The 19,537-nt window shown below is 42.5% G+C and overlaps 1 protein-coding gene across 1 annotated transcript in view; it reads left to right on the forward strand.

Moving 5' to 3' along the window:
• The window catches only part of LOC139235431 (Ig heavy chain Mem5-like), a 124,819-nt gene that overhangs the window by 93,958 nt on the left and 11,324 nt on the right, over positions 1 to 19,537 (forward strand). The gene's annotated exons all lie outside the window — the stretch shown is intronic.

Here is a 19,537-nt window from a genome sequence, read left to right on the forward strand (position 1 = left end):
CTCTGTTTTTACCACCAAAGTTGATAACCTCACATTATCCACATTATATTTCATCTGCCATGCATTTGCCCACTCACCTAACCTATCCAAGTTGCTCTGCAGCCTCACAGCATCCTCCTCGCAGCTCACACTGCCACCCAACTTAGTGTCATCCGCAAATTTGGAGATACTACCTTTAATCCCCTCATCTAAATCATTAATGTACAGTGTAAACAGCTGGGGCCCCAGCACAGAACCTTGCGGTACCCCACTAGTCACTGCCTGCCATTCTGAAAAGTATCGCTCAAAGATCTTTCTATCTCCGCCTTAAATATATTCAATCACCTAGTCTGCAAAACTCTCTGGGGCTGAAAATTCCATAGATGTACATACCTCTGAGCGAAGAAATTCCCCGTTAGTTCAGTTTCAAAAGTGCAGCTTGTTTTTCTGAGACTATGTCCCCTAGTTTTATTTTCCCCTATGAGTGGAAGTATCCTTTCTGCATCCACAATGTCGAGTGCCTTCATTATCTTATAATTTGCAATAAGATCACCTTTCATTCTTCTGAACTCCAATTTTTATTGGCCCAACCTACTCACACTATCTTCATAATTCAACACCCTCATCTCCGGAATCAACCTTCAACGGAATGCCTCCAATGCAGGTATATCCTTCCTTAAATACAGAGGCTAATACTGGACGCAGTACTCTAGATGTGGCTTCACCAATATCCTGTCGAGTTTTGCCCATTCACTTAGTCTGTCCATATCCCTTTACAGGTTATTGGTGTCCTCCTCACAATTTTCTTTCCCACCCTTCTTTTTATCATCTGAAAATTTGGCTATATTATACTGGGTCCCTTCATCCAAGTCATTACTATCGATTGTAAATATTTGAGATTCCACCACCGATCCCTGCGGCATACCACGAGATACTGTTTGCCAATCTGAAATTGACCCATTTATCCCGACCCTCCGATCTGTTAGTGAGCCAATCCTCTATCCATGCCAATATATTGCCTTCAAACCCGAGAACTTTTATCTTGTGCAGTAAACTTTTATGTGGCACCATATCGAATACCTTCTGGAAATCCAAATACGCTATATCCACTGGATCCCCCTAATTCACCCTGCTCGTTTCATCCTCAAAGATCTCCAGCAAAGTTGTCAATCATGTCGTCCCGTTCATGAAACCATGCTGATTCTGCTTGATTGTATTTTGCTTTTCCAAATGTCCCGCTACTGCTTCCTTAATGGTTTTCAGCATTGTCCCAATGACAGATGTTCCGCTCACTGGTCTATAGTTTCTTGCTTTTTGTCTGCCTATTTTTTAAAATAGGGGCACTACATTTGCAGTGTTCCAATCCGCTGAGACCGCCCCAGAATTCAAGGAAGTTTGGTAGATTACAACCAAAGCATCCACTATCTCTGCAGCCACTTCTTTTAGGGCCATAGGATGTAACCCATCAGGCCTTGGGGACTTGTCCGTCTTTAGTCCCATTATGTTACCGAGTACAACTTCATTAGTAATAGTGATTGTAATAAATTCCTCCCTCCATATAGCCCCTTGATTTTCCACAATTTGGATGTTTTTAGTGTCTGCTACCATGAAGACCGATACAAAATATTTGTTCAACGTTTCTGTCATTTCCCTGTTCTCCATTATTCGTTCCCCAGTCTCATCCGCTTGATAACCAACATTTACCTTAACCGCTCTTTTGCTTGTTATGTACCTGTAGAAACTCTTACTATCTGTTTTTATATTTCGCGCTAGTTTACTTTCATAATCTATCTTCCCTCTCTTCATCATTTGTTTCGTTGTTCATTGCTGGCTTTTAAAAGTTTCCCAGTCCTTTGGCCTCCCACTAGTCTTGGCCACACTGTATGCCTTTATTTCCAATTTGAAACCATCCTTATTTCCTTAGTTAGCCACGAATGGTTATCCCCTCTCTTACAGTCTTGCCTTCTCATTGGGATGTATTTTTGTTGCGAGTTATGAATTATCTACTTAAATGTCTGCCACTGCTCATCAACCATCCCATACTTTTATCTATTTTCCTAGTCCGCTTTAGCCACAACTGCCCTCATACCTTTGTAGGCTCCTTTATTGAAGCTTTGGACAGTGGTTTGAAAATCAACTCTCGCGCTCTCCAACTGAATTTGAAATTCAACCGTGTTATAGTCATTCATAGATTAGTATGGCACAGAAGGTGATAATTCAGCCCACAGAGTCTGCGCCGGCTCTTTCGAAGAACAATCCAGTTACTCCCACTCCCGTGCACTTTCCCTATATCACTGCATTTTTTCCTCCTTGTAGTATTTGTACAATTTCTTTTTGAAGGAAACTATTGAATCTATATCTACCACCCTACCAGGCAGTACAATACAAATCTTAACCAGTGGTTGCATAGAAAATTGCGTCCAAATATCGCCTCTGGTTCTTTTGTTAATCACCTTACATCTGAAACAGTTTCTAGTTATTTACTCTATCTAAACCGTTGATGAATTTAAACAGATCTATCAAATCTCCTCTTAGACTTCTCTCCTCCAAGGAGAACAATCCCATATTCTCCACTTTCTACATATTAACTGAAGTCCCTCATGCCTGGTAATAATATTGGTTGGGAAAATGTCGGAGTTCATTATTAAAGAAGCAGTAGCAGGACATTTGGAAAAGCAAAATTCGGTGAGGCAAAGTCAGCATGGATTTATGAAGGGGAAGTCATGTTTGACAAATTTGCTGGAGTTCCTTGAGTATGTAGCGAACAGGGTGGATAAAGGGGAACCATTGGATCGGGTGCTTTGGACTTCCAGAAGACATTTGACAAGGTGCCACATAAAAGGTTACTGCACAAGATAAAAGTTCACGGGGCTGGGGTTAATATATTAACATGGATAGAGGATTGGAGCAAAGAACAGAGAATCAGGATAAATGGTCCATTCTCTGATTGGCAACCAGTAACTAATGGCATGCCGCAGGGATCAGTGCTGCGACCCCAACTAATTACAATCTACATTAACTACTTGGAGAAGGGACTGAGTGTAACGTAGCCAGGTTTGCTGGCGATAAAAAGATGGGAGTAAAAGTAGTGTGTGAGGAGGACACAAGAAATCTGCAAAAAGACATAGACAGGCTAAGTAAGTGAGAAAAAAATTGGCAGATGGAGTATAATGTTGTAAAGTGTGAGGGCATGCACTTTGGCCGAAAAAAATCCAAGAGCATTATTGTTTAAATGTAGAAAGATTGCAAAGTGCCGCAGTACAGCGGGACCTGGGGGTATTGTGCATGAAACACAAAAGGACAGTACGCAGGTACAGCAAGTGATTAGGAAGGCCAATGGTATTTTGGTCTTCATTGCAAAGGGGATGGAGTATAAAAGCAGGTAAGCCTTGCTACAGCTATATAAGGTATTGCTGAGGCCACATCTGGAATACTGCATGCAGTTTTGGAGTCCATATTTACAAAAGGATATACGTGCTTTGGAGGCAGTTCAGAGAAGATTTACTAGGTTGATTCATGGGATGAAGGGTTTGACTTATGAGGAAAGGATGAGTAGTTTGGGCCTCTACTCATTGGAATTCAGAAGAATGAGAGGTGATCTTATCGAAACTTATTAGATTATGAAGGGGCTTGACAAGGTGGATGAAGAGAGGATGTTTCCACTGATGGGTGAGACTAGAACTCGAGGGCACGATCTTAGAAGAAGGGGCCACCCATTTAAAACTGAGATGAGGAGCGATTTCTCCTCTCAGAGGTTGTACATCTGTGGAATTCGCTGCCTCAGAGAGCTGTGGAAGGTGGGATATTGAATAAATTTAAGGCAGAGATAGACCGTTTCTGAAACGATAAGGGGATAAGGGTCTATGGGGAGCGGACGTGGAAGTGGAGCTGAGTCCATTGTCAGATCAGCCATGATCACACTGAATGGCGCAGTAGGCTCGAGGGGTCGTATGGCCCACTCCTGCTCCTCTTTATTATGTTCTTATGTTCTTATAATTTACTAAATCTCCTCTTAACCTTTTCTAATCGAAGGAGAACAGCTCCAGTTTCACCAGTCTCTCCACATAATTTCAATCCCCCATCCCTGATACATTTCCAGTAAATCTCTTCTGTACTCCATCGAAAGTCTTCACGTCCTTCCTAAAGTGTGGTGCCCAGAATTAGATACAATACTCCAGCTGGGGCTGAACTAATGTTTCTAGTCATTCATCCCTGGTACCAATCTGGTAAATATCCCCTCACCATTCTCTGCTGTAAGGAGAACAGCCCCAGCTTCTCCAAGTCTGGCCACGTAGTGAGAGCTTCAATCCTACCGTCCCGTACACACAATGAAGCGAGCTCCAGGCGGGCACAGGCCCGTCCTCAACCGCGAGAAGGCGGAGGAAAAAAGAGCAGCTGAAAGCCGACGATGTCTTGAAATTTTTTTAAATTGTTATCTTATTTTTTTTATTTAAAAAAGGAAAGATATCGCGACTGCCCCAACGAGAATTTCTACCCAGTGCCGGTTCCCCAGCCAACTCCCTCTCCTGAAAGGTAAACATTTCATTTCTTGTCAGTTTTATTTAGCGTGGGGGCTTCAATATATATATTTGCCATCGCGCTCTCTCTTACTTATTAATACATATGAAACCCCGCTGAAGGAATTGGGTGCAGAAAATTCCAGCTGAGGAATCGTCATCGATGAAGCTGAAACATTGCAAAGGGAACAATAATAATCGTTTGGGCTGAGGGAGGAAAGAGTGGAGGGTGGAGTGGAACAAGGGAGGGATGAAGTATGGTGGAGTATGGAGGAATGGTGGAGGGATGGACAGAGGGAGGGAGGGATGGCTGCAGGGAGGGAGCGATTGATGGAGGGATGGATGGAGGTATGAACGGAGGTAAGAATAAAGGGAGAGAAGTAAGGAGAGACGGGTGGAGGGCGAGAGGGATGGTGGGGGGAGTGATGGAGTATCTCCCAATTTACCCGATCAAAACTCTTCATGATTTCAAACACCTCTATTAAGTGGCCCATAACGCGCTCGGCTCTAAGGAGAACAATCCCAGTTTTCAGCTGCTTTGATGGTGCAGCTCACACAGTGTAAAACTCAAGTTCCGTGAGCCCTTCTGCCTAGGGCACATCCAGATGTTCCTTGCGGAGTCGGTGTCACTTTTATATGGATCCAGTGAAAATACCAGTGTGGGAATGACATCCCGGGCAAGATAAGAGAACTCGCCCTGATAATAAATCGATCAGTGTAAGACTGGGCGCAGGCACTGAACGTCAGACACGATGAGCTGAAAGTGAACATTTTAAAAAGAAGCTGTGATATGTTCAAGCCTCGGCACAGTGGGATGACTCTCGCCTGTGATTCAGAACGTCACAGATACTAAACCACATTCCAGAGACCTGAGCCAATAATCTATGCCGACAAGCCCGGTGCCAGTTCTGAGGGAGTGCTGCACGGTCCGAGATACCGTCTTTCAGGGCAGGCAATAAGATGAGGCCTCATCTTTCTGCTCAGTTGGATTTAAGGGATTCATGGCACTATATTGAAGAGCAGATGAGTTCTCCAGGGTTTCCAGCGCAAATATTTATACTTCAACCAACATCTGAAAAACAAATTATTTGATCAATATGTCATGCTCTTTGTGGGAGCTTGCTGTGCACACATTGGCTGCCATGTTTCCTACATTACAACAGTGAGCACACTTCCAAAGTAATTCATTGGCTGTAAAGCACTTTGGGACATCATGAGGTCAAGAAAGGCACTATATAAATGCAGGGTATTTCTAAATGTCAACACTTGTAAATACAAGTTGATATATGTGAAAAGCTCAGATATTAATGTGATTGTAGGACACTCCTCTATTCACTGGTTTTACTTGTTTAGTTTCAATGGTTTAAATCTTACACTAAGTGGAGATCCAGTGGAATAGCAGCCTGTTCAGAGATGTTGCATTAATTTCGGCAGTAGATCTTTCAAAACTGAATTATTAATCTTACTATGTATTTCTTTGATATAAATGACATCTGTTCTAATTGAACAAAACTGAAGCAAACCTCACTGTTGTGGATGTTTCTATTAATGTTGTACCAACATTTAATAATTTTAAAATAAACAATTGTTGTGAGAGGAGACGAATCAATAAGTGACTCTGTTGATCTGATTTTGCTGCCATGAACACTTCATGGGAACCAGTGAGGCGGTTATGTAAATAAACACAGAAATAGAAGTCCCAGATTAGAATATTGAGTGACAGAAACAATTTAAATGTTTCCCCACCAATACAGCATAGAAATAAACCGAGAAAGAAATGAAATTTCTCAACGGATTCCAGTAGCAATGTTTGGGGGGACATTTCTTAAATTATAGGAGAATAAAGTAAAGATGATACCCAGGGACAGAATGGTGAAAGATTCGATTCGCCGTCTCTAGTAACATTACAAATGTGTCAGTGGAGATTCCCTGTATCCTCTCCATCTCCTATTTCCACTTTTTGTATTGTCTCTCACGAATGGATAATTGGCCATCTCCCACAACTAGATATTAAAATCTAACAAAAGTTTTCCTTGAACCCTAATGATACGCCTCGAACCAACTTGATTGGAATGCGCAGAGGGAGATTTAATCCAGGATGTGACCTGTGCATTAAACGATCTGGGAGCGTTTGATAGGACAGTGTAGGGAGAGCTTTACTCTGTATTTAAACTGTGCTCTACAGTGTCCCTGGGAGTGTTTGATGGGACACTGTAGAGGTCGCTTTACTCTGGATCTGGCACATTCTGCACCTGTCATGGGAGTGTTTGATGGGACAGAGTCGAGGGAGCTTTAAACTGTATCTAACCCGTACTGTACCTGTCCTGGGAATGTTTGATTAAAATGTAGAGGTCGGTTTACTCTGTATCTGACGCATGCTGTACCTGACCCGTGAGTTACAGTGTTTAGTGCATTAATAACGGTGACAGGGTCTAAATTAACATAAACAGAGACATTGTCTCGTTTAGTAAAGTGAAATGATGGGGCTAGAGTAATATAAACAGTGTCCTTGTCGAGTTTAATATAAACAGAGACAGGGACTTGTGTAATAGGAATAAAGGCATTGCCTATTCCAGTAATATATGAGACAGGGCCTAGTACAATATTAATAGTTCTATTACTGTAATGACTGAGGTAGGGCCTAGTGCAGTAAGTACCGATACAGGGACATTGTTTTATTCGTTCCTGTAATGCAGGTGTGAGAGTCATTCGGCCCATATAGACCATGCCGCTCTCTGCAAGAGTATTTCAGCTAGTCCACTCCCCCGCCCTTTTCCGTAGCCCTGTGATTGTTCTTCCTTCAGGAACTTATCCAATTCCATGCCATGATTGAATCTGTCTCCACCACTCTTTCAGGCAGTGCATTCCAGATCCTAAGTTTTCCTCGTGTCGATTTAGGTTGTTCTGCCAATGCGACAAATCTGTATCCTCTGTTCTCGACCCTTCCGCCAATGGGAACAGTTTCTCTCCAGTTGCTCTGTCTCGACCCCTTATGATTCTGAACACCTCTATCAAGTCTCATCTCAAACTTCTCTGCTCTAAGGAGAACAACCCCAGCTACTCCAGTCAATCCACATAACTGAAGTACCTTATCCCTGGAACCACAGGGAAATCTTTTCTGCACCCTCTCTAAGACGTTCACATCCTTCCTAAAGTACGGTGCCCAGAATTTGACACAGTAATAGCTTGAGGCCGAAACCGTGTTTTACACAGGTTCATCATAATTTCCTTGCTTATATATTATATGCCTCTATTTATGAAGCCCAGGATCCCATATGTTTTTTAAAACACTTTCTCAACCAGCCCTGCCACCTTCAAATAATTTTGCATATATACCCCCAGGTCCCTGAGTTCATCACAGCTTTTAGTACTGTACCCTTTAGTTAATTTTAATCTCCTCGTTCTTCCTTCCAAAATGTATAACTTCACACTTTTCTGCATTCCATTTGCCACGTGTCCGTCTATTCCACCAGCATGTCGCTGTCCTCTTGAAGTCATCACTATCCTCCTCTCCTCACTGTTCACTAAACTTCCAAGCTTTGAATCGTTTGAAAATGTTGAAATTGTACCGAGTACACCCGAAACTAGGTCATAATTATAAATCAAGAAAAGCAGTGTTCCTAGTACCAACCGCTGAGAAACACCACTGTATTCCTTCCTCCAGACCAAAAAAAACCACAGCTCTCTGATTCCTGTCACTCAGCCAATTTCATATCCATGAAGCCACTGTCCCTTTTATTCTATGGGATTTAACTTTTCTGGCAAGGATATTATCAAAGCACTTTATCAAATGCCTTTTGGAAGTCCATCACATCAACTATATAAACTGAGACTGGGTCTACTGCAGTAAAAACTGCGATGGGGTCTAGTGTAATGAGAGAGACAATATTCAGATAATTACAGATTTATTAACCTCATGCCAGGTACAGGTGCAGTTTCATGTTTACCATCACTTGCACCAATAATCATACACTTGAGGTGTATATCAGCGGATTCTGTGTGATGGTGAGGTGATCACTGGACAATAAAGCGCAGAGACTGGTGCCTGGCTGCTCATTATTCTCGGTGTGATTTAATCCACTTTCCCACTGAATACTGCGGACAGACATGGTCACCTTGGTAATGGAATAGTCAGTGTGACATCACTTTCTAAAGAAGAGCACTCAAGACAATGTGTTATCAATAAATGTTAAAGGTATTAAACGATCTGCAATTAGCTGTTGAATAAAATAAAATGCTGAAAAATAATGGTTGGAGCTAATAGTTTATCTTTGTGAAATGCACTTGCACACCTTATGAATGATGTGCATTGTAAATACACACACACACATATATATACACACACACACACATATACACGCACACACATGCACACACATACATACACAGACATACAACACACATACACACACACACATACATATGCACACACATAAACACACACACACACATGCACACACACACATACATATAGAAAACACTGAGTGTGTGCTCTTTTCAGTTGTTCGTCTTAAGCAGATGAGTTGTTCTTCTGGTGGATGTTTGGACCCTGCGGCCGCCCATCCGGCGGTGATGTGAGGTCACGGTTCCAGGCTCTGTCTGTCACAATCAGTGTGCCATGTGAAAGCTCAATAGAAAATACTGCAGGAAAAACAATCCTTAAAATTAAAGAACTGGGAGCAATTGGCACAGTACAACACAAGTGTGAATTAGTAACCGTTAACACACAGAGTGCCACTAAGTATTGCAAAGTGCAGTGAATTGCTCACCTTCAGTCCTGTCCCTCAATCCCAGTCCATCTCTGGGAGATTGTTACAAGATTCACCCCATCCTCTCAACACAAATATTACCGACACAATGCCAGATCATTTCGACATTGCCCACAACTCTTGTTACCTATTAGTGAAACTAAACATATGTTTTAACCAAAAAAGTATTGAATATTCCCACCCACACACATATATATCTTTATTTTTATTAATATCTATCCACCGTCTATATATCTTCTGCTTATCTAACAGTCGCAGAAATAACGGAGACAGGGTATGTTGTGCAATAAATAGAGATATATTCATTGGAGTGGGAGTTTATCCCAAAACCATCTGAGACCGGAGCGAAGTGAGACACGCTGAGCCTCGGCTGACACAAACAGACATTGTAACATTATAAGACCATAAGAATATAAGAAATAGAAGCAGGAGTAGACCATACGGCCCCTCGAGCCTGCTCAGCCATACAATACGAAGATGGCTGATCCGATCATGGACTCAGATCCACTTCCTTGCACGCTCGCCGTAACACATTAATCCCTTATCGCATAAGAAACTGTCTATCTCTGTCTTAAATTTATTCAATTTCCCGGCATCCACAGCTCTCGGAGGCAGTGCATTCCACAGATTTACAACCCTATGAGAAAATAAGTTCCTCCTCATTCCAGTGTTAAATGGACGGTCCCTTATTCTAAGATTATGCCCCTAGTTTTAGTCTACCCTATCAGTGGAAACATCCTTTCTGCATCCACCTTTTCGATAAGATCACCTCTCATTCTTCTGAATTCCAATGAGTAGATGCCCAACCTCCTCAACCCTTCCTCGTAAGTCAAGCCCCTCATCTCCGCAATCAACCTAGTGAACATTCTCTGGACTTCCTACAAAGGAAGTATAACCTTTCGTAAATGTGGAAAACAAAGCTGTACGCAGTTTTCCAGGTGTGGCCTCACCAATACTCTGTATAACTGTAGCAAGACCAACCTGCTTTTATACTCCATCCCCTTTGCAATAAAGGCCAAAATTCCATTGGCCTTCATGATCACTTCCGTTCCCTGCATATTAACCTTTTGTGTTTCATGCACAAGTACCCCTAGGTCCCGGTGTAGTGCAGCACTTTGCAATTTTTCTCCATTTAATTAAAAAGTTGCTCTTTGATTTGTTCTGCCAAAGTGCATGATCTCACACGTTCTTACATTATACTCCATCTGTCAATTTTTCCCCACTCACATGGCCTGTCTGCGTCCTTTTGCAGATTTGTTGTGTCTTCCTTACACATTGCTTTTCCTCACATCTTTGTACTTTGTATCGTCAACAAACTTCTCTGTGTTATACTCGGTCCATTCATTCAATTTGTTAGTATAGATTGTAAATAGCTGGGGCCCCAGCACTGATCCCTGCGGCACGCCACCATTTACTGATTGCCAAACCGAGAATGAACAATTTAGCCCGACACTCTGTTTTCTGTTAATTAGACAATCCTCTATCAATGCTAATATATTACCCCAACCCCGTGAAGGTTTATCTTGTGAAGTTATCTTTAATGTGGCAACATGTCAAATGCCTTCTGGAAATCGAAATACACCACATTTACTGGTTCCCCTTTATCCACGCTGTTCGTGACATCCTCAAAGATTTCCACCAAATTTGGCAAACAAGACTTCCTCTCCATAAATCTATGCTGAGTCTGCCTGAGCGAATTATGATTTTCCAAATATCATGCTACAGCTTCTTTAAAAATGAACTCCAACAATTTCCCAAACACAGATTTTAGGCTATCTGATCTATGGTTACCTGCTTTCTGGCTGTCTCCTGTTTTTAAATAGGGGCCTTACATTTGCAGTTTTCCAATCTGCTGGGTTTTCTTGTGAAGTGCAATGATACGTGACCTATTCCAACATAAAGGGAGACCGGGTCTAGTGTAATATAAACAGAGGCAGGGCCTAGTGTAATATAAATAGCTACAGTGCCCAGTGCAATATAAATATAAAAATATAAGTACATAAGAACTAGGAGCAGGAGTAGGCCAACTGGCCGCTCTAATCTGCTCAGTCATATAGTAAGGTCATAGCTGATCTGTTCATGGAGTCAGCCCCACTTCCCTGCCCGCTCCCAATAATTTTTTATTCCCTTATCGCTCAAAGATCTGTCTGTCTCCGCCTTAAATATATTGAATGTCTAGCCTCCACAGCTCTCTGGGGCATAGAGTTCCATAGATATGCAATCCTCGCAGAGAAGAAATTCCTCCTCATTTCAGTTTTAAATGTACTGCCCCTTATTCTGAGACTATGTCCCCTAGTTTCTTTCTCCCCTTTGAGTGGAAATATCCACTCTGAATTCATCTTGTTGAGCCCCATCGTTTTCCAATCTTTCAGTAAAATCAGCTCTCATTCTTCTGAACTCCAATCTGTATAGGCCCAACCGACTCAACCTATCTTAATAAGTCAACTACCTCCTCTCCAGACTCATGCTAGTAAACCTTCTCTGGACAGTCTCCAATGTAAGTATATCCTTCCTTAAATAGGGAGACCAAAACCTTATTGCAGTACTCTAGTACAATATCGTGTACAGTTCTGCCCACTCACTTAGCCTGTCTATATCCCTTTGCAGATTTTTTGTGTCCTCACAATTTTCTCACCCATCTTTATATCATCAGCAACCTAGGCTACATTACACTCAGTGCCTTCATCCAAAGTCATGACTATAGATTGTAAATAGTTGAGGACCAAGCACCGATCCCTGCGGCACCCCACTAGTCACTGTTTGCCAACCGGAAAATGACCCAACTATCCCGACTCGCCGATCTGCTAGTTAGCCAACACTCTACCCATGCTAGTATATTAACACCAATCCTGTGAACTTTTATCTTGTGCAGTAACCTTTTATGTGGCATCTTATCGAATGCATTCTGGAAATCCAAATACACCACATCCACTGGTCACGCACTATCCACCCTGCTTGTTACATCTTCAAATAACTCCGGCAAATTTGTCAAACATGATTTCCCCTTCATTAAACCATGCTGACTCTGCTTGATGCTTTTCTTAATGTCCCGCTACTGCTTACTGAATGGAATCCAGCTTTATTCCAATGGCTGACGTTCGGCTTATTGAACTATAGTTCCTTGCTTTTTTTCCGTCTTCTTGTTTAAATAGGGGGCGTTATATTTGCAGTTTTCCAATCTACTGGGTCCGCCCCAGAATCCAGGGAATTTTGGTAGATTACAGCCAAAGCATCCACTATCTCTGCAGCCACTTATTTTAGGACCCTAGGATATAAGCCGTCAGGTCCAGGGGACTTGTCCGTCTTGAGTCCCATTATTTTACCGAGTACTACTTCATTAGTGATCGTGATTGTAATACGCTCCTCCCTCCCTATAGCCCCTTGATGTTCCAATATATTAATGTTTTTAATGTATTCTACCGTGAAGACAAATACAAAATATTTCTTCAACGACTTTGCCATTTCTTTGGTCTCCATTATTAATTGCCCAGTCTCATCCTCTCGGTGACGAATATTTACTTTAGCCAATCTTTTCCTTTTTATGTACCTGTAGAATCTTTTACTACCTGTTTTTATATTTCGGGCTAGTTTACTTTCATAATCTATCTTCCCTCTCTTTATGTTTCATTATTTCTTTGCTAGGTTTTTAAAGTTTCCTAATCCTCTGACCTCCCACTCCTCTTGGCCAAATTGTATGCATTTGTTTGCAATTTGATACCATCCCTTGTTTCCTTAGTTAGCCCCGGATGGTTATCCCTTCTCATGCAATGTTGCCTTCTCATTGGGATATATTTTTGTTTCGAGTTATGAAATATCTCCTTAAATGTCGGCCACGGCTCATCAGCTGTCCATCCTTTTATTTATTTTCCCAGTCTACTTTAGCCAACTTTGCCCTCATAGTGTCCTTCATTTAAACTTAGGACACTGGTTTGTGAATCGATTCTCACCGACCACCGCCCCCCCCTTCCCCCCGCCGCAACTGAATTTGAAATTCAACCATGTTATGGTCACTCATAGATTAGTACGGCACACAGGGTGGCATTCAGCCCATAGATTCTGTGCCAGCTCTTTCGAAGAGCAATCCCATTAATGTCAATCCCCCGCTCGTTCCCTATATCCCTGCATTTTTTCTCCTTCAAATACTTACACAATTTCCTTTTGAAGAGTACTATTGAATCTGTATCTACCACCCTATTATGCAGTACACTCTAAATCCTAACCAGTGGTTGCATAGAGAATTTCGTCTACATATCGCTTCTTGTCCTTTTGTCAATCACCATCCATCTGAAACAGTTTCTGTTTATTTACTCTGTCGAATGATTGACATTTTCAAAAAAGTCTATCAAATCTTCTCTTCGACTTCTCTCCTCTAAAGAACAGAATCCCATCTTCTCCTGTCTCTTCACATTAACTGAAGTCCCTCATCCCTGGTACCATTCTCTTACACATGCCCTCAACCGTGCCCCCTCCAAGGAGAGCAATCACATCTTCTCCAATCTCCACTTTAACTGAAGTCCCTCATGCAGGTACCAATCTACTGAATCACCCCTCACCCTTCTCTGCTGTATGGAGTACAGCCCCAGCCTCTCCAAGTCTGTCCGTGTAGCGAGAGCTTGCGAGCTACCATACCGTACACACAATGGCAACAAGCTCCAGGCGGGCACTGGCCCATTCTCAACAGCGAGAATGGGGAGTGAAAACGAGAAGCTGAAAGTCGGCGATGATTTAAAACAATTTTAAAGATGTTACCCTTCTATTTTTTATTTATGAAAAGGAAAAATATCCCGACTGACCCAACGAGAATTTCTACCCAGTGCCAGTTCCCCAGCCAACTCCCTCTCCGGAAAGGTCACCATTTTATTTCTCATCAGTTTGTTTTTCGGCAGGTGGATGAAATATATCCATTTGCTGTCGCTTTCTCTCTTATTTGTTAATATAAGAAATTGGGTGCAGAAAATTCAAGCTGAGGAATCCTCATCGATGGGAGCAGAAAATCTGCAAAGGGAAAATAAGAAACGGCTGAGCTGAGAGAAGGATGGAGGTAGGGAGGAGGGGAGCAAGGAAGGGGTGGTGTGATGGAGGGGTGAACATAAGAACATAAGAATTATGAACAGGAGTAGGCCATCTAGCCCTTCGAGCCTGCTCCGCTATTCAATAAGATAATGGCTGCTCTGGCCGTGGACTCAGCTCCACTTACCCGCCCGCTTCCCGTAACCCTTAATTCCCTTATTGGTTAAAAATCTATCTATCTGTGACTTGAATACATTCAATGAGCTAGCCTCAACTGCTTCCTTGGGTAGAGAATTCCACAGACTCACAACCCTCTGGGAGAAGAAATCCCTTCTCAACGCGGTTTTAAATGGGCTCCCCCTTATTTTGAGGCTGTGCCCCCTAGTTCTAGTCTCCCCGACCAGTGGAAACAACCTCTCCGCCTCTATCTTTTCTATCCCTTTCATTATTTTAAATGTTTCTAGAAGATCACCCCTCATCCTTCTGAACTCCAATGAGTAAATACCCAGTGTACTCAATCTATCATCATAACATAATGAGGTGGAGGGATGGTCGGAGAGTGGGAGGGATGGGTGCGGGGAGGGAGAGATTGATGGAGGGAGGGATGGAGGTATGGAGGGCTGGAAATGGAATGAGCGTGACACGGATGGTGGGAGGGAGTGATGAAGGGAGGGAGGGAAGGTGAGACTGGTGGAGGGTGGGAGGGATGGAGGGAGGGAGGGATGATGGATGGGAGGGAAGGAGAGACGTGTGGTGGGAGGGAAGTATATTGGGAGAGAGTGATGGAGTATCTCCCATTTTACCCGATCAAAACTCTTCATATTCTTGAGCACCTCTGATAAGTGGCCCATAACCTGCTCGGCTCTAAGGAGAACAATCCTAGCTTCCAGCTGCCATGATGGTGCAGCTCACACAGTGTAAAACTCAAGTTCCGTGACTCCTTCTGCCTCGGGCACTTCCAGATGTTCCTTGTGGAATCGCAGTCACTTTTATATCGACCCGGTGGAAACCCCAGTGTGGGAATGACATCCCAGGCAAGATCAGGGAACTCGCCCGTGATAATAAGCGGATCGAAGTAAGACTAGGCTCATGCCCTGAAATTCAGGCAGGATGAACTGAATGACAACACTTTAAAATGCAAGCTGTGATATGTTCAAGCCTTGGCTCAGTGGGATCACTCTCGCCTCTGACTCAGAATGTCACAGATACTAAACCACACTCCAGAGAACTGAGCCCATAATCTATGCCGACATGACCGCTGCAAGTACTGAGGGAGTGCTGCACGGTCAGAGCTGCCGTCTTTCGGGGCAAACATTAAACTGCGGCCCCATTTTCCCACTCAGGTGGATTTAAAGGATTCATTGCACTATCTTAAACAGCTGAGGAGTTCTTCAGGGTTTCCACGGAAAACATTTGTCCCTCAAACAATTTCTGCAAAACAGATTATCTGATCATTATTTCATTGCTGTGTATGGGATCCTGCTCTGCACAAATTGGCTGCCACATTTCCTACATTACAACACTTCCAAAATAATTAATTGGCTTTAAAGCATTTGGGACATTATGAGGTCACGAAGGGCGCGATATAAATGCTAGTTCTTTCTAAATGTTAATATTTTTAAATACAAGGTGTGATATGTGAAACGCTCAGATATTACTGATGGTCACTGGTTGAACTTGTTTAGTTTCAATGGGTTAAATCTTCCACGAAATGGAGATCCAGTGGAATAGCAGCATGTTCAGAGATGTTCCACTGATTTCAGCTGCAGAACTTTCAGAACTGAATTATTCATTTTAATATTTATTTCCTTGATATAAATCACATCTGTTCTAATTGAACAAAACTGAAGCCAACGTCACTTTTCGACATATTGCTACTTCTGTGTACCCACTGTCAATATTCTTCAAATAAGCCATTGTTGTGAGTTGAGACTAATCAATAAGTGACTCTGTTGTCATGATTTTGCTGCCATGAACACTTCGTAGGAACCATTGAGGCCTTTATGCAAATAATCACAGAAATAGATGTCCCAGATTAGAGTATTGAGCATCAGAGACACCATGAATGTTTCTTCACCAACACAGCATTGAAATAAAGATAGACAGAAATGCAAATCTCCCAACAGACACCAGCAACAATTGTGTTTTGGTATATTTCACTAAATTTTATTGGAATAAAGGAAAGATGATACCCACGGACAGAATGGGGAAATACTCCTTCTCGTCAGCATGTACAGCAAAATCACTAATGTGATAGAGGAGGTTTATGCTTAAAGGTGTACCTGCCCTGGGAGTGTGTGATGGGAGATTGTAGATGGAGTTTTACTCTGTATCTGACATATGATGTACCTGCCCTGGGAGTGTTTGATGGGGTAGTGTTGAGGGAGTTTTTCTCTGTATCTAACCCACACTCTACCTGCCCTGGGTGTATGTGATGGGGTAGTATAGAGGGCACTTGACTCTGTACCTGACACATGCTGTACCTGGCATGAGAATGTTTGATGGTGCGATGTAGAGAGCGCTTTACTCTGTATCTAACACATGCTGAACCTGGCCTGGAAGTTACAGAGTTTAGTGCAGTAATAACTGAGACCGGGTCCAGTGTAATATAAACAGAGAAATGGTCTAGTTTAGTAATGGAAAAGGTTGGGGCTAGTGTAACATAATCCATGTCCTGGTCTAGTTTAATATAAACAGAGACAGGGTCTTGTGTAATAGGAATAAAGGCATGCCATATTGCAGTAATATCTGATATCGGGCCTAGTACAATATTAATAGTTCTAGTGCAGTAATAACTGAGATAGGGCTCCGTGCAGTAATTACTGATGCAGGGACATTTCTTTATTCGCTTCTGGCATATGGGTGTGGGTGTCGCTGGCAAGGCAAACATTGATGGTCTATTCTTAATTGGCCTTGATAAGCAGATGGTAAGCTGCCCCTTGAACCGCTGCAGTCCATGTTATGAACGGACCTCCACATTGTTTGGTAGCGGGTTCCAAAATTTGACCCAGTGACTATGAAGGAACGGTAATAAGTTCCTAGGTCAGGATGATGTGTGATTTGGAGGGATACACGGAGGTGATGGTGTTCCCATGAGCACGCTGCCCTTGTTCTTCTTGGTGGAAGAGGTCGCAGGTGTGGAAAGGGCTGTCGAGGATATCTTGGCGAGTTGCTGCAAAGCATCTTGGGGGTTTTAATCACTGCAGACATGGTGCGCCGTTGGGGGTGGGAGGGATTATTTAATGTGGTGGATGGAGTAAAATAAACTTGAGATGGGTCTACTGTAGTGTAGTGGAGTCTTTTTGTGTCCTCGTCACACATTGCTTTTTCTCCCATCTTTGTATCATCAGAAAACCTGGCTATGTTGCTCTCGATGCATTCTTCAACGTCGGTAGATTGTACATAGAGGGGTTCCCAGCACTGATTCCTGCAGCATCCCACTAGTTACTGAATGCCAACCCGAGAATGAACCTTTGATCCTGACTCTCGGTTTTCTGTTAGTCAGCTAATCCTCTATCCATGCTAATATATCAGCCCGAACCCCGTGAATGTTTATCTTGTGCAGTAACCTTTTATGTGGCACCTTATCAAATGCCTTCTAGAAGCCCAAATACATCACATCCACTGGTTCCGTTTTACCCACCCTGTTTGTTACCTCCTCAAAGAATTCCTGAAAATTTGTCAAACATGACTTCCCCTTCATAAATCCACGCTGACTTTGTCTGACCGAATTTTGCTTTTCCAAATATCCTGCCACTGCTTCTTTAATAATGGACTCCAACATTTTCCCAAGCGCAGATGTTAGACTAACTGGTTTATAGTTTCCTGCTTTTTGCCTGCATCCTTTTGCAAATAGGAGCATTAAATTTGTAGTTTTCCAATCTGCTAATCACCTTAAATCTGTGTCCTTTGTTCTCGATCTTCCCACCAATGGGAACAGTTTCTCTCTACCTACTCTATCTAGACCCCTTATGATTCTGAACACTTCTATGAAATCTCATCTCTACCTTTCTGCTCTAAGGAGAAAAGTTCCAACTTCTCCAGGCTATCCACATAACCGAAGTACCGTATCCTTGGAACCACAATTGTAAATCTTTTCTGAATCCTCTCTAAGGCCTCACATCCTTGCTAAAGAATTGGACACAATATTCCAGGTGAGGCTTAAACAGTGTTTTATAAACGTTCATCATAACTTCCTTTCTTTTGTACTCTATGCGTGTATTTACGAAGCCCAGCATCATGTAATCTATTGACCATTGTCTCAACCGGCCCTGCCACCTTCAATGATTTGTGCACATATACCATCAGGTCACTGTGTTCATGCACCTACTTTAGCATTGTACACTTTAGTTTATTTTTCCTCTCCTCATTCGTCTTATCAAAGTGATTCATTTCACACTTTTCTCCGTTTCATTTGCCACGAGTGTGCCCATTCTACCAGCATGTCTACGTCATCTTGAAGTCATCACTATCCTCCTCACTGTTCACTCTACTTCCAAATTTTGTATCATCTACAAATTTCGAAATTTTACCCTATACTCCTAAGTCTCAGTCATCAATATAAATGAAGAAACGCAGTGTTCCTGGTACCAATCGCTGCAGAATACCACAGTGTACCTTCCCCCAGTCCAACACAAAATAACTGGTCACCACTACACTGTGGTTCCTGTCACTCCGCCAATTATGTATACCATGCTGCCACTGTTCTCTTTATTCTGTGGGTTTAAATTTTTATGGCAAGGATATTATTAAGGCACTTTATCAAACAACTTTTAGAAGTCCACCACATCAACCTTATAAACTACGACTGGGTAAATACTGCGACGGGGTCTGGTGTAGTGAAAGAAATAATGCCAGATAATTAGAGATTTATTAACCTTCTGCCAGGTACAGGTGCAGTTTCATTTTTTACCATCATGGGCACTAATCATAGAAACATAGAAAATATGTGCAGGAGCAGGCAATTCGGCCCTTCGAGCCTGCAGCACCATTGAATATGATCATGGCTGATCATACAACTTCAGTACCCCACTCCTGTCTTCTCTCCATACCCCCTGATCCCTTTAGCCGTAAAGTCCACATCTAACTCCCTTTTGAATATATGCAACGAACTGGACTCAACAAATTTCTGTGGTAGAGAATTCCACAGGTTCACACTTCTCTGGGTGAAGATGTTTTTCCTCATCTCTGTCGTAAATGACTTACCCCTTATCCTTAGACTGTGACTCCTGGTTCTGGACTTCCCCAACATCAGGAACATTC

This window comes from Pristiophorus japonicus, chromosome 23 (assembly GCF_044704955.1).
Source record: "Pristiophorus japonicus isolate sPriJap1 chromosome 23, sPriJap1.hap1, whole genome shotgun sequence".
In the NCBI taxonomy this organism is placed as follows: domain Eukaryota; kingdom Metazoa; phylum Chordata; class Chondrichthyes; family Pristiophoridae; genus Pristiophorus; species Pristiophorus japonicus.